Source organism: Aedes albopictus, chromosome 3 (assembly GCF_035046485.1).
Source record: "Aedes albopictus strain Foshan chromosome 3, AalbF5, whole genome shotgun sequence".
Lineage (NCBI taxonomy): Eukaryota > Metazoa > Arthropoda > Insecta > Diptera > Culicidae > Aedes > Aedes albopictus.
In genome coordinates this window covers 419,010,712-419,033,440 of record NC_085138.1, presented here as the reverse complement: position 1 = coordinate 419,033,440, position 22,729 = coordinate 419,010,712, and the positions used below count along the sequence as shown (strand labels likewise).

Below are 22,729 nucleotides of genomic sequence, written 5' to 3'. Positions count from 1 at the left end.
TTTTGCAATTTTGTTCGTAGATTGATCTGATTTTCAAGCACAAGCCCCCACAAAAGTTTGGAGGCTAAGGTTTTGGCAAACCGAAAGGTCACAACCCGCATATTGGGAGTTAGCTGGGACCCTAAGGAATCGTTTGCGCCCAAGTATTTGAAAATCCGTGTTGGTTTACTAAAAAAATTTCATGAAATACGGATTTTGCAATTTTGTTCGTAGATTGATCTGATTTTCAAGCACAAGCCCCCACAAAAGTTTGGAGGCTAAGGTTTTGGCAAACCGAAAGGTCACAACCCGCATATTGGGAGTTAGCTGGGACCCTAAGGAATCGTTTGCGCCCAAGTATTTGAAAATCCGTGTTGGTTTACTAAAAAATTTCAATCAAATACGGATTTTGCAATTTTGTTCGTAGATTGATCTGATTTTCAAGCACAAGCCCCCACAAAAGTTTGGAGGCTAAGGTTTTGGCAAACCGAAAGGTCACAACCCGCATATTGGGAGTTAGCTGGGACCCTAAGGAATCGTTTGCGCCCAAGTATTTGAAAATCCGTGTTGGTTTACTAAAAAAATTTCATGAAATACGGATTTTGCAATTTTGTTCGTAGATTGATCTGATTTTCAAGCACAAGCCCCCACAAAAGTTTGGAGGCTAAGGTTTTGGCAAACCGAAAGGTCACAACCCGCATATTGGGAGTTAGCTGGGACCCTAAGGAATCGTTTGCGCCCAAGTATTTGAAAATCCGTGTTGGTTTACTAAAAAATTTCAATCAAATACGGATTTTGCAATTTTGTTCGTAGATTGATCTGATTTTCAAGCACAAGCCCCCACAAAAGTTTGGAGGCTAAGGTTTTGGCAAACCGAAAGGTCACAACCCGCATATTGGGAGTTAGCTGAGACCCTAAGGAATCGTTTGCGCCCAAGTATTTGAAAATCCGTGTTGGTTTACTAAAAAATTTCAATCAAATACGGATTTTGCAATTTTGTTCGTAGATTGATCTGATTTTCAAGCATTAGCCCCCACAAAAGTTTGGAGGCTAAGGTTTTGGCAAACCGAAAGGTCACAACCCGCATATTAGGAGTTAGCTGGGACCCAAAGGAAGCGTTTGCGCCCAAGTATTTGAAAATCCGTGTTGGTTTACTAAAAAAAATCATGAAATACGGATTTTGCAATTTTGTTCGTAGATTAATCAGATTTTCAAGCACAAGCCCCCACAAAAGTTTGGAGGCTAAGGTTTTGGCAAACCGAAAGGTCACAACCCGCATATTGGGAGTTAGCTGGGACCCTAAGGAAGCGTTTGCGCCCAAGTATTTGAAAATCCGTGTTGGTTTACTAAAAAAATAACATGAAATACGAATTTCGCTATTTTCTTCGTAGATTGATCTGATTTTCAAGCACAAGCCCCCACAAAAGTTTGGAGGCTAAGGTTTTGGCTAACTGAAAGGTCACAACCCGCATATTGGGAGTTAGCTGGGACCCAAAGGAAGCGTTTGCGCCCAAGTATTTGAAAATCCGTGTTGGTTTACTAAAAAAATTTCATGAAATACGGATTTTGCAATTTTGTTCTTAGATTGATCTGATTTTCAAGCACAAGCCCCACAAAAGTTTGGAGGCTAAGGTTTTGGCAAACCGAAAGGTCACAACCCGCATATTAGGAGTTAGCTGGGACCCAAAGGAATAATTTGCGCCCAAGTATTTGAAAATCCGTGTTGGTTTACTAAAAAAATTTCATGAAATACGGATTTTGCAATTTTGTTCGTAGATTGATCTGATTTTCAAGCACAAGCCCCCACAAAAGTTTGGAGGCTAAGGTTTTGGCAAACCGAAAGGTCGCAACCCGTATATTGGAAGTTAGCTGGGACCTTAAGGAAGCGTTTGCGCCGAAGTATTTGAAAATCCGTGATGCTTTACTAAAAAAATTTCATGAAATACGGATTTTGCAATTTTGTTCGTAGATTGATCTGATTTTCAAGCACAAGCCCCCACAAAAGTTTGGAGACTAAGTTTTTGGAAAACCGAAAGGTCGCAACCCGCATATTGGAAGTTAGCTGGGACCATAAAGAAGCGTTTGCGCCCAAGTATTTGAAAATCCGGGTTGGTTTACTGAAAAAAAATCTTGAAATACGGATTTTGCAATTTTGTTCTTAGATTTATCTGATTTTCAAGCACAAGCCCCCACAAAAGTTTGGAGGCTAAGGTTTTGGCAAACCGAAAGGTCACAACCCGCATATTGGGAGTTAGCTGGGACCCTAAGGAAGCGTTTGCGCCCAAGTATTTGAAAATCCGGGTTGGTTTACTAAAAAAATTCTTGAAATACGGATTTTGCAATTTTGTTCTTAGATTTATCTGATTTTCAAGCACAAGACCCCACAAAAGTTTGGAGGCTAAGGTTTTGGCTAACTGAGAGGTCACAACCCGCATATTGGGAGTTAGCTGGGACCCTAAGGAAGCGATTGCTCCTTAGTATTTGAAAATCCGTGTTGGTTTACTAAAAAAAATTCATGAAATACCGATTTTGCAATTTTGTTCTTAGAATGATCTGATTTTCAAGCACAAGCCCCCACAAAAGTTTGGAGACTAAGTTTTTGGAAAACCGAAAGGTCGCAACCCGCATATTGGAAGTTAGCTGGGACCATAAAGAAGCGTTTGCGCCCAAGTATTTGAAAATCCGGGTTGGTTTACTGAAAAAAAATCTTGAAATACGGATTTTGCAATTTTGTTCTTAGATTTATCTGATTTTCAAGCACAAGCCCCCACAAAAGTTTGGAGGCTAAGGTTTTGGCAAACCGAAAGGTCACAACCCGCATATTGGGAGTTAGCTGGGACCCTAAGGAAGCGTTTGCGCCCAAGTATTTGAAAATCCGGGTTGGTTTACTAAAAAAATTCTTGAAATACGGATTTTGCAATTTTGTTCTTAGATTTATCTGATTTTCAAGCACAAGACCCCACAAAAGTTTGGAGGCTAAGGTTTTGGCTAACTGAAAGGTCACAACCCGCATATTGGGAGTTAGCTGGGACCCTAAGGAAGCGATTGCTCCTTAGTATTTGAAAATCCGTGTTGGTTTACTAAAAAAAATTCATGAAATACCGATTTTGCAATTTTGTTCTTAGAATGATCTGATTTTCAAGCACAAGCCCCCACAAAAGTTTGGAGGCTTAGGTTTTGGCAAACCGAAAGGTCGCAACCCGCATATTGGGAGTTAGCTGGGACCCTAAGGAAGCGATTGCTCCTAAGTATTTGAAAATCCGTGTTGGTTTACTAAAAAAAATTCATGAAATACGGATTTTGCAATTTTGTTCTTAGATTTATCTGATTTTCAAGCATAAGACCCCACAAAAGTTTGGAGGCTAAGGTTTTGGCTAACTGAAAGGTCACAACCCGCATATTGGGAGTTAGCTGGGACCCTAAGGAAGCGATTGCTCCTTAGTATTTGAAAATCCGTGTTGGTTTACTAAAAAAAATTCATGAAATACCGATTTTGCAATTTTGTTCTTAGAATGATCTGATTTTCAAGCACAAGCCCCCACAAAAGTCTGGAGGCCAAGTTTTTGGCAAACCGAAAGGTCGCAACCCGCATATTGGAAGTTAGCTGGGACCATAAAGAAGCGTTTGCGCCCAAGTATTTGAAAATCCGTGTTGGTTTACTGAAAAAATTTCTTGAAATTCGGATTTTGCAATTTTGTTCGTAGATTTATCTGATTTTCAAGCACAAGCCCCCACAAAAGTTTGGAGGCTAAGGTTTTGGCTGACTAAAAGGCCACAACCCGCATATTGAAAGTTAGCTGGGATCCTAAGGAAGCGATTGAGACTTACGAATTGAAAATCAGTGCTGGTTTACTAAAAAATTTCATGAAATACGGATTTTGCAATTTTGTTCGTAGATTGATCTGATTTTCAAGCACAAGCCCCCACAAAAGTTTGGAGGCTAAGGTTTTGGCTAACCGAAAGGTCGCAACCCGCATATTGGAAGTTAGCTGGGACCATAAAGAAGCGTTTGCGCCCAAGTATTTGAAAATCCGGGTTGGTTTACTGAAAAAAATTCTTGAAATACGGATTTTGCAATTTTGTTCTTAGATTGATCTGATTTTCAAGCACAAGCCCCCACAAAAGTTTGGAGGCTAAAGTTTTGGCAAACCGAAAGGTCACAACCCGCATATTAGGAGTTAGCTGGGACCCAAAGGAACCGTTTGCGCCCAAGTATTTGAAAATCCGTGTTGGTTTACTAAAAAATTTCAATCAAATACGGATTTTGCAATTTTGTTCGTAGATTGATCTGATTTTCAAGCACAAGCCCCCACAAAAGTTTGGAGGCTAAGGTTTTGGCAAACCGAAAGGTCACAACCCGCATATTGGGAGTTAGCTGGGACCCTAAGGAATCGTTTGCGCCCAAGTATTTGAAAATCTGTGTTGGTTTACAAAAAAAATATCATGAAATACGGATTTCGCAATTTTGTTCGTAGATTGATCTGATTTTCAAGCACAAGCCCCCACAAAAGTTTGGAGGCTAAGGTTTTGGCAAACCGAAAGGTCACAACCCGCATATTGGGAGTTAGCTGGGACCCTAAGGAATCGTTTGCGCCCAAGTATTTGAAAATCTGTGTTGGTTTACAAAAAAATATCATGAAATACGGATTTCGCAATTTTGTTCGTAGATTGATCTGATTTTCAAGCACAAGCCCCCACAAAAGTTTGGAGGCTAAGGTTTTGGCAAACCGAAAGGTCACAACCCGCATATTGGGAGTTAGCTGGGACCCTAAGGAATCGTTTGCGCCCAAGTATTTGAAAATCCGTGTTGGTTTACTAAAAAAATTTCATGAAATACGGATTTTGCAATTTTGTTCGTAGATTGATCTGATTTTCAAGCACAAGCCCCCACAAAAGTTTGGAGGCTAAGGTTTTGGCAAACCGAAAGGTCACAACCCGCATATTGGGAGTTAGCTGGGACCCTAAGGAATCGTTTGCGCCCAAGTATTTGAAAATCCGTGTTGGTTTACTAAAAAATTTCAATCAAATACGGATTTTGCAATTTTGTTCGTAGATTGATCTGATTTTCAAGCACAAGCCCCCACAAAAGTTTGGAGGCTAAGGTTTTGGCAAACCGAAAGGTCACAACCCGCATATTGGGAGTTAGCTGAGACCCTAAGGAATCGTTTGCGCCCAAGTATTTGAAAATCCGTGTTGGTTTACTAAAAAATTTCAATCAAATACGGATTTTGCAATTTTGTTCGTAGATTGATCTGATTTTCAAGCACAAGCCCCCACAAAAGTTTGGAGGCTAAGGTTTTGGCAAACCGAAAGGTCACAACCCGCATATTAGGAGTTAGCTGGGACCCAAAGGAAGCGTTTGCGCCCAAGTATTTGAAAATCCGTGTTGGTTTACTAAAAAAAAATCATGAAATACGGATTTTGCAATTTTGTTCGTAGATTAATCAGATTTTCAAGCACAAGCCCCCACAAAAGTTTGGAGGCTAAGGTTTTGGCAAACCGAAAGGTCACAACCCGCATATTGGGAGTTAGCTGGGACCCTAAGGAAGCGTTTGCGCCCAAGTATTTGAAAATCCGTGTTGGTTTACTAAAAAATTTCAATCAAATACGGATTTTGCAATTTTGTTCGTAGATTGATCTGATTTTCAAGCACAAGCCCCCACAAAAGTTTGGAGGCTAAGGTTTTGGCAAACCGAAAGGTCACAACCCGCATATTGGGAGTTAGCTGGGACCCTAAGGAATCGTTTGCGCCCAAGTATTTGAAAATCCGTGTTGGTTTACTAAAAAAATTTCATGAAATACGGATTTTGCAATTTTGTTTGTAGATTGATCTGATTTTCAAGCACAAGCCCCCACAAAAGTTTGGAGGCTAAGGTTTTGGCAAACCGAAAGGTCACAACCCGCATATTGGGAGTTAGCTGGGACCCTAAGGAATCGTTTGCGCCCAAGTATTTGAAAATCCGTGTTGGTTTACTAAAAAATTTCAATCAAATACGGATTTTGCAATTTTGTTCGTAGATTGATCTGATTTTCAAGCACAAGCCCCCACAAAAGTTTGGAGGCTAAGGTTTTGGCAAACCGAAAGGTCACAACCCGCATATTAGGAGTTAGCTGGGACCCAAAGGAACCGTTTGCGCCCAAGTATTTGAAAATCCGTGTTGGTTTACTAAAAAAATTTCATGAAACACGGATTTTGCAATTTTGTTCGTAGATTGATCTGATTTTCAAGCACAAGCCCCCACAAAAGTTTGGAGGCTAAGGTTTTGGCAAACCGAAAGGTCACAACCCGCATATTGGGAGTTAGCTGGGACCCTAAGGAATCGTTTGCGCCCAAGTATTTGAAAATCCGTGTTGGTTTACTAAAAAATTTCAATCAAATACGGATTTTGCAATTTTGTTCGTAGATTGATCTGATTTTCAAGCACAAGCCCCCACAAAAGTTTGGAGGCTAAGGTTTTGGCAAACCGAAAGGTCACAACCCGCATATTGGGAGTTAGCTGGGACCCTAAGGAATCGTTTGCGCCCAAGTATTTGAAAATCCGTGTTGGTTTACTAAAAAAATTTCATGAAATACGGATTTTGCAATTTTGTTCGTAGATTGATCTGATTTTCAAGCACAAGCCCCCACAAAAGTTTGGAGGCTAAGGTTTTGCCAAACCGAAAGGTCACAACCCGCATATTGGGAGTTAGCTGGGACCCTAAGGAATCGTTTGCGCCCAAGTATTTGAAAATCCGTGTTGGTTTACTAAAAAATTTCAATCAAATACGGATTTTGCAATTTTGTTCGTAGATTGATCTGATTTTCAAGCACAAGCCCCCACAAAAGTTTGGAGGCTAAGGTTTTGGCAAACCGAAAGGTCACAACCCGCATATTGGGAGTTAGCTGGGACCCTAAGGAATCGTTTGCGCCCAAGTATTTGAAAATCCGTGTTGGTTTACTAAAAAAATTTCATGAAATACGGATTTTGCAATTTTGTTCGTAGATTGATCTGATTTTCAAGCACAAGCCCCCACAAAAGTTTGGAGGCTAAGGTTTTGGCAAACCGAAAGGTCACAACCCGCATATTGGGAGTTAGCTGGGACCCTAAGGAATCGTTTGCGCCCAAGTATTTGAAAATCCGTGTTGGTTTACTAAAAAATTTCAATCAAATACGGATTTTGCAATTTTGTTCGTAGATTGATCTGATTTTCAAGCACAAGCCCCCACAAAAGTTTGGAGGCTAAGGTTTTGGCAAACCGAAAGGTCACAACCCGCATATTGGGAGTTAGCTGGGACCCTAAGGAATTGTTTGCGCCCAAGTATTTGAAAATCCGTGTTGGTTTACTAAAAAATTTCAATCAAATACGGATTTTGCAATTTTGTTCGTAGATTGATCTGATTTTCAAGCACAAGCCCCCACAAAAGTTTGGAGGCTAAGGTTTTGGCAAACCGAAAGGTCACAACCCGCATATTAGGAGTTAGCTGGGACCCTAAGGAAGCGTTTGCGCCCAAGTATTTGAAAATCCGTGTTAGTTTACTAAAAAAAATTCATGAAATACGGATTTTGCAATTTTGTTTGTAGATTGATCTGATTTTCAAGCACAAGCCCCCACAAAAGTTTGGAGGCTAAGGTTTTGGCAAACCGAAAGGTCACAACCCGCATATTGGGAGTTAGCTGGGACCCTAAGGAATCGTTTGCGCCCAAGTATTTGAAAATCCGTGTTGGTTTACTAAAAAATTTCAATCAAATACGGATTTTGCAATTTTGTTCGTAGATTGATCTGATTTTCAAGCACAAGCCCCCACAAAAGTTTGGAGGCTAAGGTTTTGGCAAACCGAAAGGTCACAACCCGCATATTAGGAGTTATCTGGGACCCAAAGGAACCGTTTGCGCCCAAGTATTTGAAAATCCGTGTTGGTTTACTAAAAAAATTTCATGAAACACGGATTTTGCAATTTTGTTCGTAGATTGATCTGATTTTCAAGCACAAGCCCCCACAAATGTTTGGAGGCTAAGGTTTTGGCAAACCGAAAGGTCACAACCCGCATATTGGGAGTTAGCTGGGACCCTAAGGAAGCGTTTGCGCCCAAGTATTTGAAAATCCGTGTTGGTTTACTAAAAAAATTTCATGAAATACGGATTTTGCAATTTTGTTTGTAGATTGATCTGATTTTCAAGCACAAGCCCCCACAAAAGTTTGGAGGCTAAGGTTTTGGCAAACCGAAAGGTCACAACCCGCATATTGGGAGTTAGCTGGGACCCTAAGGAATCGTTTGCGCCCAAGTATTTGAAAATCCGTGTTGGTTTACTAAAAAATTTCAATCAAATACGGATTTTGCAATTTTGTTCGTAGATTGATCTGATTTTCAAGCACAAGCCCCCACAAAAGTTTGGAGGCTAAGGTTTTGGCAAACCGAAAGGTCACAACCCGCATATTGGGAGTTAGCTGGGACCCTAAGGAATCGTTTGCGCCCAAGTATTTGAAAATCCGTGTTGGTTTACTAAAAAAATTTCATGAAATACGGATTTTGCAATTTTGTTCGTAGATTGATCTGATTTTCAAGCACAAGCCCCCACAAAAGTTTGGAGGCTAAGGTTTTGGCAAACCGAAAGGTCACAACCCGCATATTGGGAGTTAGCTGGGACCCTAAGGAATCGTTTGCGCCCAAGTATTTGAAAATCCGTGTTGGTTTACTAAAAAAAATCTTGAAATACGGATTTTGCAATTTTGTTCGTAGATTGATCTGATTTTCAAGCACAAGCCCCCACAAAAGTTTGGAGGCTAAGGTTTTGGCAAACCGAAAGGTCGCAACCCGCATATTGGGAGATAGCTGGGACCCTAAGGAAGCGTTTGCGCCCAAGTATTTGAAAATCCGGGTTGGTTTACTGAAAAAAATTCTTGAAATACGGATTTTGCAATTTTGTTCTTAGATTGATCTGATTTTCAAGCACAAGCCCCCCCCCCTCCCCCCAAAGTTTGGAGGGTAAGGTTTTGGCTGACTAAAAGGTCACAACTCGCATATTGGGAGTTAGCTGGGACCCTAAGGAAGCAATTGACCTTATGGAATTGGAAATTCTAGTTGGTTTACTCAAATTCCTCAATGATATACGGATTTTGATATTTTGAGAGATCTTATGCTATGTGTGAAGAATTAGCATAAGTTAAAATTCACGAACAAAAATGTACTAAAAAAAGATCTTATGCTGTATTTGTTTCCGGAAGTAATTGGTAGCATAAAAGAAATTTAAAAAATAATTGGGAGCAGCCCGTCAAGTCTCTGTAGTTACAAAACGTATTGGGAATATTTCAAACTGAATTCAATAAATGAACAATACAACTTATTGGTTTCTTTATTATTTACACCTATTATTGTGCATCCTAGCTTAATCACTCAGATCCTGCTGATCTGAGTCAGCCTTCATAAGATTGCGCCCATTTGATTTGTACACGGCGTCTGACAGCTCCACCCGGCGGCTGCAAAACAGTTTTAGCCAAGGTGCACACCCATTGAGAGTATATTACAGGTGAGGAAGAAGAAGAGATGGCTATGTATTAGTAAGCAAAGAAAAATGTAAACACAAATAGTGACGTCACTATTTGACACGCGTTCTTATGGGAGCTCGCTTTGCTTGTAGTAGTGACATGTTTTGCACCAGACACGGATCTCACGCACACGAAGTATCTCTTCCACACCTTCATTAAACTCTCATTGGTGCACACCGTGTACAAATCATACGTGCGCGGGGCCGCGGTGAGGATGCGCGTTTCGAACGCAGCTTGCTGAGAATCTAAGATAAGCGCGACAATAACACAATAAATGATGATATTTCCAGTGTATTTTTACAACTACGCTTTACTTTCCACAATTCGATTTAAATCTTTGGTACTGTTAACTGTACTAATACTAGCTATAATACATGGTTTAAGGATATTTCATGCCTAATTCGAAATAGCTGATTGTACAAAAAAGGTTCTATGAGGCATTTTTCTCGATTTTATGCCGTTTTCTAAAAAAAATATTAGCTGTTTCATATTATGTCGGTTTTGTTTAGAAGATATTTCGATGTGATTCTAATATCATTTTCATTTTAGGAGATTTTGTTTATTTTAGTACATACCTAATGCAAAATAAAACTCTTTTTTCATACGATACTCACTTTTCAATTATGTCTTAACCAATTATAATATATTTGATGTACTAGTTAGATACAGTGGGTCAACGTTGTATAGGAAAATTGAAATTTGATCGCATCAACCCGAAATAAATCTTTTTCGGTACCTACATATCAGCGTCCGAAACAACTGTGCAACGTTTGGTTGCGTCTCCGTATTCCGCATTGCGATTGAAATTTGCATGTGATTTAGTATGGAAAACCGCGCATTTTTGCATTTCACTCTTAAGGGGCAAAATTTTATCTTTTACGTTATAACCGATGACGATAAGATATGGCCTAATTCACTCCTTGTCAAATATTTGACCCTGTGTACTAGCGGCTTAACATTTATAAAATACGTACGCTAAAAATAAGCCAAATCATTTCTCGCGATGGAATCTATAAATCCCCACAATGTGCAATAATTACCCCGTATTTTTTTTGCTTCATACATTTTCTTCGAGTGAAAACTAACCTAATTTCTTCAAATCGGACATTTCGTTCACTAGTTATGCGTGACGATTATTTTTTAAATATAGTTTTTATTACGCCAGCAGTTAAGGTGTATGGTGAATGGTGCTCCTCCACCTCGAAAGTGTCCTCGTCTATCGTAACACTGCTGCGTAGGCTTGCTTCATCGTTTGCGGTTCCCCTGCCAGCATAAACTTTATTTTTGACGCGTTCACTGCTTCACGCTTCAGGCGGATGCACGGTGATTAAATTTCCAAGGCTATTATCCAGCCTGTTCTGCCTGCCATATCCTCGAAGCTCCGGATTAAAGGCTCGATGTTACATGAAAGAAAAAGAATTAAAACAGAATGAGTGGGGTTCAAGCGTTTTGGGGTGGATCAAGGGGTCAATTGCTAGAGTGGATGTATAGGGAAATTTACGTATTTTCGGCCGTTTTGTTCTTTTCGTCATGGGGTTTTTTTTAACAACCCATGGAACTCAAAATTGACTCAAATTTTTCCCAAACAAACTGAATTAATCTACAATGTTTCAAGCATTTTGGCCGACAAAACCCCCCATAACGAAGAGAACAAACCTGCCGATAACAAATAATCAACCCTTGGTCACTCTATAAACGTTAGACAAATAAACAGATACACATTGCGAATGAAAGAAAATATTTTAATTACATTACAAGTTGTTATAATCAGGCGGGAAGTAGACAACCGGTAAAATAAACGCGGAATGGATACATGTGCTGGGCTGCAAAACGGTCCATGTTCACTAAAAGACTACCGCGTACTCAAGGTAACGAAGGATTCAAGGATTCATATGCTCCATGTTCACTAAAAGACTACCGCGTGTTCAAGGGAACGACGAATGGATTTTTTGTACTGCGGTAACCGGACGGTGTTCGGAATCCGGTGTCCCTACATTGGGGAATAAAACGCGCACGAATGTACGGATAAAACTACTTTATTCGCGACACGTTAAAAGGTACAACATTTATTCGCGAGACGTAAACAATAACTACTTTACTATGGACAACAATACACACACATAGAGCACAAACGACCACCAAATTAAAATCATTGATACGCTTTTATTGCATCGCGCATGACAGTAGTGCTCTGTCTTGTGCGAGCTCAGCGGCGCGGTACACCGCAATCGGGTTGTCCACAACAGGATTCATATGCTCCATGTTCACTAAAAGACTACCGCGCATTCAAGGGAACGAAGAATGGATTCATATGCTCAATGTTCACTAAAAGACTACCGCGCATTCAAGGGAACGAAGAATGGATTCATATGCTCCACATTCAATTACAGACTACCGCGTGTTCAAGGGAACGACGAATGGATTCATATGCTCCATGCTCACTAAAAGACTATCGCGTATTCAAGGGAACGAATAATGGATTCATATGCTCCATGTTCACTAAAAGACTACCGCGTATTCAAGGTAACGAAGAATGGATTCATATGCTCAATGTTCACTAAAAGACTACCGCGCATTCAAGGGAACGAAGAATGGATTCATATGCTCCACATTCAATCACAGACTATCGCGTATTCAAGGGAACGAATAATGGATTTATATGCTCCATGTTCACTAAAAGACTACCGCGTATTCAAGGGAACGACGAATGGATTCACACACTCAATCCTGAATTGCCTGTTTAGTACTTTTTTGACGAAAATAGAACAGCAGAACTTTTTCGGTAGCTTCGGTAATCGATTTTACTGAGGCTCAGCACACCAACTGTCAAAAACGGGTGCAAAAGGTAAACAATCCGTTATAGCTGTATTCAGCTGTTCTATTTTCGTCAAAAATTTACCGAACACGGTACATAAAATTAAGTGTGCATATGCTCCATGCTCACTAAAAGACTATCGCGTATTCAAGGGAACGAATAATGGATTCATATGCTCCATGTTCACTAAAAGACTACCGCGCATTCAAGGGAACGAAGAATGGATTCATATGCTCAATGTTCACTAAAAGACTACCGCGCATTCAAGGGAACGAAGAATGGATTCATATGCTCCATGTTCACTAAAAGACTACCGCGTGTTCAAGGGAACGACGAATGGATTCATATGCTCCATGCTCACTAAAAGACTATCGCGTATTCAAGGGAACGAATAATGGATTCATATGCTCCATGTTCACTAAAAGACTACCGCGTATTCAAGGGAACGAAGAATGGATTGGATCTATGACATTTGGTCGAAAGACATTTGGTCGAATGACGTTTGGTCGAAGGACATTTGGTCGAAAGTACGTTTGGTCGAAAGGACATTTGGTCGAATGGACATTTGGTCGAAACCCATTTTGTGGAAGTAGAAGCATATGACATTTAGTCGAATGGACATCTGGTCGAAAGACACTAACTGATAAAAAGAAATTTGAGTGAAAAATAATATTATAGATTTCCGTATCATATTTTAACTTAACTTATTTTAGTATCATATTGGCCAAAACTCAACAAATACCTAACTCAAACAGCTCAAATTGACAAACAATTACTCCAACATTTCATTTCCACTAGATCAACGTATTGTACATGTCAAATTAAGTATTAGATTGGATGAGCCTTTTGATACAAACAATTTTTTGGATGACTGTTTTTTAGCGGTAGTTGACAAAAGCAGCGGTGCGTTTGAACGCAATCCATTACGTTAAAGTTAAAACTCAGCATTCTGCGATCAGGAATATTTGAAAATTCTTCAGATCAACTTTTCAAACGTGAATGGCGATTAAATTACCCGTCAAAAATACACCCGTGGCATTCCTTAAATTGAAAGGGTCAAATCTCCGTCATTTTTTTTACAGATGTGAATAATCTTGGGCTCCTTTGATTCAGAAACTGATTCAGATTAGTGAGAACAAATTCGATTGAACTGGTCCGATAACGCTGGGATTAAGAAAATTCGAGTTTTCAGGAACATGTTTGGCATGTTAGCTACAATAACTTTCAAATAATTGCCTAAACCGATAGCTTGACCATGACCTTTCTTGCCATCAGTCTATTAGTTGGTCATTTCAGAAAAGCATTCTCGAGCAGCAATCACTAACAAACAAAAACACGGCTACTGCGTACTTAAAAAAACTGAACGCATTTAATTCATTTTTGTCTCGCTTTCAGTTCAAATGCAACACTGCGTCAAAGAACAGCCTATGTTTAAAAGAAGGAAAAATCTCTGATGATAAAAGTCTGCAGTTATAACAACCAAATACCAAACGGAAGGACAACAGCTTGTATTCAAAAAGAGATTTTTTTCTGGAACATTCAGCAGTTGGTACACGAAAACGCAATGGAAATTATAAACGTGAAATAATCGCCTATGTTTCAAAGGAAAAAAAATATAATAAAAAGGCAGCAGCTATAACATTCAAATACAGTACAAATACGAAACTTGAAAGAATAGCCTATGTTCAAAAGAAGGAAAAATCATTGATAAAAAAGATCACAACTATAAAGTCCACTCTTAGCATAAATAACAAACTTGTAAGAACAGCATATGTTGAAAAGAAGGAGAAATCTTTGAAGGAAAACCCAGTATGATCTACACAAAAACGTAATGAAATGATGAAATCTGAAAGAAGAGCCGAGATTAAATGTAAGGAGAAATCTCTGATGGAAAATCAACTACTTCAACAATGCCAACGAAAACTACACTGCACTGCAATGTTTGCTTTTTAATGTTTAATATTATTAAACACGAATAAATTGCTATACGACTTAACGTCCGTTTGACCATACGTACTTTAAACTAAATAAGTTCAGTAACACATAAATTATTTTACTATTACTTTAGAGCTTTTAGTAGAACTTGTTACTTCAGACTCTAGTTTAATTTAAAAACACTTCACTAATACTTTACTTTTGCAAAAGAAAATAAAAAATGAATAACTCTTTTAAAGAAAAACTAGAAAGGACGAGCAAATTCCTTTTAATTCTACTACTGTGCTTATCTTCGGACAGATAGGCCTATTTCGTCTGTGACTTACAGACTTCTTCAGTGTCACAGTCGAGCACTTGACACTGAAGAAGTCTGTAAGTCACAGACGAAATAGGCCTATCTGTCCGAAGATAAGCACAGTAGTAGAATTAAAAGGAATTTGCTCGTCCTTTCTAGTTTTTCTTTAAAAGAGTTATTCATTTTTTATTTTCTTTTGCAAAAGTAAAGTATTAGTGAAGTGTTTTTAAATTAAACTAGAGTCTGAAGAAACATAAATTATGATACCAAAATCTATAAGATTATTTTTCACTCAAATATCTTTTCATCAGTTAGTGCCTTTCGACTAGATGTCCATTCGACGAATTGTCCATTCGACTAAATGTCATATGCTTCTTTTTCCACAAAATGGGTTTCGACCAAATGTCCATTCGACCAAATGTCCTTTCGACCAAACGTACTTTCGACCAAATGTCATTCGACGAAACGTCATTCGACTAAATGTCATTCGACCAAATGTCCTAAAACCGCGTATTCAAGGGAACGAAGAATGGATTCATATGCTCCATGTTCACTAAAAGACTACCGCGTATTCATGGAAACGAAGAATGGATTCATATGCTCCATGTTCACTAAAAGACTACCGCATATTCAAGGGAACGAAGAATGGATTCATGTGCTCCACATTCACTATAAGACTACCGCGTATTCAAGGGAACGAAGAATGGATTCATATGCTCCATGTTCACTAAAAGACTACCGCGTACTCAAGGTAACGAAGAATGGATTCATATGCTCCATGTTCACTAAAAGACTACCGCGTATTCAAGGGAACGAAGAATGGATTCATATGCTCCATGTTCACTAAAAGACTACCGCGTACTCAAGGTAACGAAGAATGGATTCATATGCACCATGTTCACTAAAAGACTACCACTTATTCAAGGGAACGAACAATGGATTCATATGCTCCATGTTCACTACAAGACTTCCGCGTATTAAAGGTAACGAAGAATGGATTCATATGCTCCATGTTCACAAAAAGACTACCGCGTATTCAAGGGAACGAAGAATGGATTCATATGCTCCATGTTCACTAAGAGACTACCGCGTATTCAAGGGAACGAAGAATGAATTCATATGCTCCATATTTACTAAAAGACTACCGCGCATTCAAGGGAACGAAGAATGGATTCATATGCTCCATATTTACTAAAAGACTACCGCGTATTCAAGGGAACGAAGAATGGATTGATATGCTCCATGTTCACTAAAAGACTACCGCGTATTCAAGGGAACGAAGAATGGATTCATATGCTCCATGTTCACTAAAAGACTACCGCGTATTCAAGGGAACGAAGAATGGATTCATATGCTCCATGTTCACTAAAAGACTACCGCGTATTCAAGGGAACGAAGAATGGATTCATATGCTCCATGTTCACTAAAAGACTACCGCGTATTCAAGGGAACGAAGAATGGATTCATATGCTCCATATTTACTAAAAGACTACCGCGCATTCAAGGGAACGAAGAATGGATTCATATGCTCCATATTTACTAAAAGACTACCGCGTATTCAAGGGAACGAAGAATGGATTCATATGCTCCATGTTCACTAAAAGACTACCGCGTATTCAAGGGAACGAAGAATGGATTCATATGCTCCATGTTCACTAAAAGACTACCGCGTATTCAAGGGAACGAAGAATGGATTCATTTGCTCCATGTTCACTAAAAGACTACCGCGTATTCAAGGGAAAGAAGAATGGATTCATATGCTCCATGTTCACTAAAAGACTACCGCGTATTCAAGGGAACGAAGAATGGATTCATATGCTCCATATTTACTAAAAGACTACCGCGTATTCAAGGGAACGAAGAATGGATTCATATGCTCCATGTTCACTAAAAGACTACCGCGTATTCAAGGTAACGAAGAATGGATTCATATGCTCCATGTTCACTAAAAGACTACCGCATATTCAAGGGAACGAAGAATGGATTCATATGCTCCATGTTCACTAAAAGACTACCGCGCATTCAAGGGAACGAAGAATGGATTCATATGCTCCACATTCACTATAAGACTACCGCGTATTCAAGGGAACGAAGAATGGATTCATATGCTCCATATTCACTACGACTACCGCGTATTCAAGGGAACGAAGAATGGATTCAAATGCTTCATGTTCACTAAAAGACTACCGCGCATTCAAAGGAACGAGGAATGGACTCATATGCTCCACATTCACTATAAGACTACCGCGCATTCAAGGGAACGAAGAATGGATTCATATGCTCCATGTTCACTAAAAGACTACCGCGTACTCAAGGTAACGAAGAATGGATTCATATGCTCCATGTTCACTAAGACTACCGCGTATTCAAGGGAACGAAGAATGGATTCAAATGCTCCATGTTCACTAAAAGACTACCGCGTACTCAAGGTAACGAAGAATGGATTCATATGCTCCATACTCACTAAAAGACTACCGCGTATTCAAGGGAACGAAGAATGGATTCATATGCTCCATGTTCACTAAAAGACTACCGCGTATTCAAGGGAACGAAGAATGGATTCATATGCTCCATACTCACTAAAAGACTACCGCGTATTCAAGGGAACAAAGAATGGATTCATATGCTCCATACTCACTAAAAGGCTACCGCGTATTCAAGGGAACGAAGAATGGATTCATATGCTCCATGTTCACTAAAAGACTACCGCGTATTCAAGGGAACGAAGAATGGATTCATATGCTCCATGTTCACTAAAAGACTACCGCGTATTCAAGGGAAAGAAGAATGGATTCATATGCTCCATGTTCACTAAAAGACTACCGCGTATTCAAGGGAACGAAGAATGGATTCATATGCTCCATGTTCACTACAAGACTACCACTTATTCAAGGGAACGAACAATGGATTCATATGCTCCATGTTCACTACAAGACTTCCGCGTATTAAAGGTAACGAAGAATGGATTCATATGCTCCATGTTCACAAAAAGACTACCGCGTATTCAAGGGAACGAAGAATGGATTCATATGCTCCATATTCACTAAAAGACTACCGCGCATTCAAGGGAACGAAGAATGGATTCATATGCTCCATATTTACTAAAAGACTACCGCGTATTCAAGGGAACGAAGAATGGATTCATATGCTCCATGTTCACTAAAAGACTACCGCGTATTCAAGGGAACGAAGAATGGATTCATATGCTCCATGTTCACTAAAAGACTACCGCGTATTCAAGGGAACGAAGAATGGATTCATATGCTCCATGTTCACTAAAAGACTACCGCGTATTCAAGGGAACGAAGAATGGATTCAAATGCTTCATGTTCACTAAAAGACTACCGCGCATTCAAAGGAACGAGGAATGGACTCATATGCTCCACATTCACTATAAGACTACCGCGCATTCAAGGGAACGAAGAATGGATTCATATGCTCCATGTTCACTAAAAGACTACCGCGTACTCAAGGTAACGAAGAATGGATTCATATGCTCCATGTTCACTAAGACTACCGCGTATTCAAGGGAACGAAGAATGGATTCAAATGCTCCATGTTCACTAAAAGACTACCGCGTACTCAAGGTAACGAAGAATGGATTCATATGCTCCATACTCACTAAAAGACTACCGCGTATTCAAGGGAACGAAGAATGGATTCATATGCTCCATGTTCACTTAAAGACTACCGCGTATTCAAGGGAACGAAGAATGGATTCATATGCTCCATGTTCACTAAAAGACTACCGCGTATTCAAGGGAAAGAAGAATGGATTCATATGCTCCATGTTCACTAAAAGACTACCGCGTATTCAAGGGAACGAAGAATGGATTCATATGCTCCATATTTACTAAAAGACTACCGCGTATTCAAGGGAACGAAGAATGGATTCATATGCTCCATGTTCACTAAAAGACTACCGCGTACTCAAGGTAACGAAGAATGGATTCATATGCTCTATGTTCACTAAAAGACTACCGCATATTCAAGGGAACGAAGAATGGATTCATATGCTCCATGTTCACTAAAAGACTACCGCGCATTCAAGGGAACGAAGAATGGATTCATATGCTCCACATTCACTATAAGACTACCGCGTATTCAAGGGAACGAAGAATGGATTCATATGCTCCATGTTCACTACGACTACCGCGTATTCAAGGGAACGAAGAATGGATTCAAATGCTTCATGTTCACTAAAAGACTACCGCGCATTCAAAGGAACGAGGAATGGACTCATATGCTCCACATTCACTATAAGACTACCGCGCATTCAAGGGAACGAAGAATGGATTCATATGCTCCATGTTCACTAAAAGACTACCGCGTACTCAAGGTAACGAAGAATGGATTCATATGCTCCATACTCACTAAAAGACTACCGCGTTTTCAAGGGAACGAAGAATGGATTCATATGCTCCATGTTCACTAAAAGACTACCGCGTATTCAAGGGAACGAAGAATGGATTCATATGCTCCATACTCACTAAAAGACTACCGCGTATTCAAGGGAACAAAGAATGGATTCATATGCTCCATGTTCACTAAAAGACTACCGCGCAATCAAGGGAACGAAGAATGGATTCATATGCTCCATACTCACTAAAAGACTACCGCGTATTCAAGGGAACGAAGAATGGATTCATATGCTTCATGTTCACTAAAAGACTACCGCGTATTCAAGGGAACGAAGAATGGATTCATATGCTCCATATTTACTAAAAGACTACCGCGTATTCAAGGGAACGAAGAATGGATTCATATGCTCCATGTTCACTAAAAGACTACCGCGTACTCAAGGTAACGAAGAATGGATTCATATGCTCTATGTTCACTAAAAGACTACCGCATATTCAAGGGAACGAAGAATGGATTCATATGCTCCATGTTCACTAAAAGACTACCGCGCATTCAAGGGAACGAAGAATGGATTCATATGCTCCACATTCACTATAAGACTACCGCGTATTCAAGGGAACGAAGAATGGATTCATATGCTCCATGTTCACTACGACTACCGCGTATTCAAGGGAACGAAGAATGGATTCAAATGCTTCATGTTCACTAAAAGACTACCGCGCATTCAAAGGAACGAGGAATGGACTCATATGCTCCACATTCACTATAAGACTACCGCGCATTCAAGGGAACGAAGAATGGATTCATATGCTCCATGTTCACTAAAAGACTACCGCGTACTCAAGGGAACGAAGAATGGATTCATATGCTCCATACTCACTAAAAGACTACCGCGTATTCAAGGGAACGAAGAATGGATTCATATGCTCCATGTTCACTAAAAGACTACCGCGTATTCAAGGGAACGAAGAATGGATTCATATGCTCCATACTCACTAAAAGACTACCGCGTATTCAAGGGAACAAAGAATGGATTCATATGCCCCATGTTCACTAAAAGACTACCGCGCATTCAAGGGAACGAAGAATGGATTCATATGCTCCATACTCACTAAAAGACTACCGCGTATTCAAGGGAACGAAGAATGGATTCATATGCTCCATGTTCACTAAAAGACTACCGCGTATTCAAGGGAACGAAGAATGGATTCATATGCTCCATGTTCACTAAAAGACTACCGCGTATTCAAGGGAACGAAGAATAGATTCATATGCTCCATGTTCACTAAGACTACCGCGTATTCAAGGGAACGAAGAATGGATTCAAATGCTCCATGTTCACTAAAAGACTACCGCGTATTCAAGGTAACGAAGAATGGATTCATATGCTCCATACTCACTAAAAGACTACCGCGTATTCAAGGGAACGAAGAATGGATTCATATGCTCCATGTTCACTAAAAGACTACCGCGTATTCAAGGGAACGAAGAATGGATTCATATGCTCCATGTTCACTAAGACTACCGCGTATTCAAGGGAACGAAGAATGGATTCAAATGCTCCATGTTCACTAAAAGACTACCGCGTATTCAAGGGAACGAAGAATGGATTCATATGCTCCATACTCACTAAAAGACTACCGCGTATTCAAGGGAACAAAGAATGGATTCATATGCTCCATGTTCACTAAAAGACTACCGCGCATTCAAGGGAACGAAGAATGGATTCATATGCTCCATACTCACTAAAAGACTACCGCGTATTCAAGGGAACGAAGAATGGATTCATATGCTCCATGTTCACTAAAAGACTACCGCGTATTCAAGGGAACGAAGAATGGATTCATATGCTCCATGTTCACTAAAAGACTACCGCGTATTCAAGGGAACGAAGAATGGATTCATATGCTCCATATTCACTAAAAGACTACCGCGTATTCAAGGGAACGAAGAATGGATTCATATGCTCCATACTCACTAAAGGACTACCGCGTATTCAAGGGAACGAAGAATGGATTCATATGCTCCATGTTCACTAAAAGACTACCGCGTATTCAAGTAACGAAGAATAGATTCATATGATTCACATGCACGATTAGACTACCGCGTATTTAAGGGAACGAAGAATGGATTCATATGTTCTATATTCACTAAAAGACTACCGCGTATTCAGGGGAACGAAGAATGGATTCATATGTTCCATGTTCACTACAAGACTACCGCGTATTCAAGGGAACGAGGAATGGATTCATATGCTCCATGTTCACTACGACTACCGCGTATTCAAGGGAACGAAGAATGGATTCAAATGCTCCATGTTCACTAAAAGACTACCGCGCATTCAAGGGAACGAAGAATGGACTCATATGCTCCACATTCACTATAAGACTACCGCGCATTCAAGGGAACGAAGAATGGATTCATATGCTCCATGTTCACTAAAAGACTACCGCGTACTCAAGGTAACGAAGAATGGATTCATATGCTCCATGTTCACTAAGACTACCGCGTATTCAAGGGAACGAAGAATGGATTCAAATGCTCTATGTTCACTAAAAGACTACCGCGTACTCAAGGTAACGAAGAATGGATTCATATGCTCCATGCTCACTAAAAGACTACCGCGTATTCAAGGGAACGAAGAATGGATTCATATTCTCCATGTTCACTAAAAGACTACCGCGTATTCAAGGGAACGAAGAATGGATTCATATGCTCCATACTCACTAAAAGACTACCGCGTATTCAAGGGAACGAAGAATGGATTCATATGCTCCATGTTCACTAAAAGACTACCGCGTATTCAAGGGAACGAAGAATGGATTCATATGCTCCATATTCACTAAAAGACTACCGCGTATTCAAGGGAACGAAGAATGGATTCATATGATCCATACTCACTAAAGGACTACCGCGTATTCAAGGGAACGAAGAATGGATTCATATGCTCCACACTCACTAAAGGACTACCGCGTATTCAAGGGAACGAAGAATGGATTCATATGCTCCATGTTCACTAAAAGACTACCGCGTATTCAAGTAACGAAGAATAGATTCATATGATTCACATGCACGATTAGACTACCGCGTATTTAAGGGAACGAAGAATGGATTCATATGTTCTATATTCACTAAAAGACTACCGCGTATTCAGGGGAACGAAGAATGGATTCATATGTTCCATGTTCACTACAAGACTACCGCGTATTCAAGGGAACGAGGAATGGATACATATGCTTCATGTTCATGAAGACTACCGCGTATTCAAGGGAACGAGGAGTGGATACATATGCTCCATATTCACAAAAAGACTACCGCGTATATAAAGGAACGAGGTGTGGATACATATGCTCCATATTCACTAAAAGAATGCCGCGTATTCAAGAGAACGAGGAGTGGATACATAAGCTTCATATAGATACATGCGATTTACGATGACTACCGCGTATTCAAGGGAACGAGAAGTGGATACATAGGCTTCATATTCACGAAAAGACTACCGCGTATTCTTGCTCCACAGTCAGGGAAGGATTACAGCGTATTATTGTAAGCGAGGAGTGGATACATACATATGCTCAAACATTCAAGAGAAAACTACACAGATTCCGTGGGCGCGGGGAATAGACACGTACAGCTCCATGTTGGATTGTCTTTTATCAATATGAAAGTTCGGAACTAAGAGGGGGCAACAAAAATCACAGCGGAAGCACCAGTCACCCATCAGCCAAGTAATCGGCATTAGCCGGACTCGAAATCATAAGTGGCAACTTTATCAACGACTAAATGGAACCATGCCTAGTGCGCTAAAAGTTGTTAGA

At 39.9% G+C, this 22,729-nt stretch overlaps 1 long non-coding RNA gene across 1 annotated transcript; it reads left to right on the top strand.

The window, feature by feature from the left end:
• The first annotated feature begins 7,727 nt into the window (after positions 1-7,727).
• Positions 7,728-21,908, top strand: LOC134289801 (uncharacterized). Its single transcript, XR_009998679.1, has 2 exons — positions 7,728-11,372; positions 15,301-21,908. It is a non-coding gene; the product is annotated as an uncharacterized LOC134289801 (long non-coding RNA).
• The last annotated feature ends 821 nt before the right edge of the window (positions 21,909-22,729 follow it).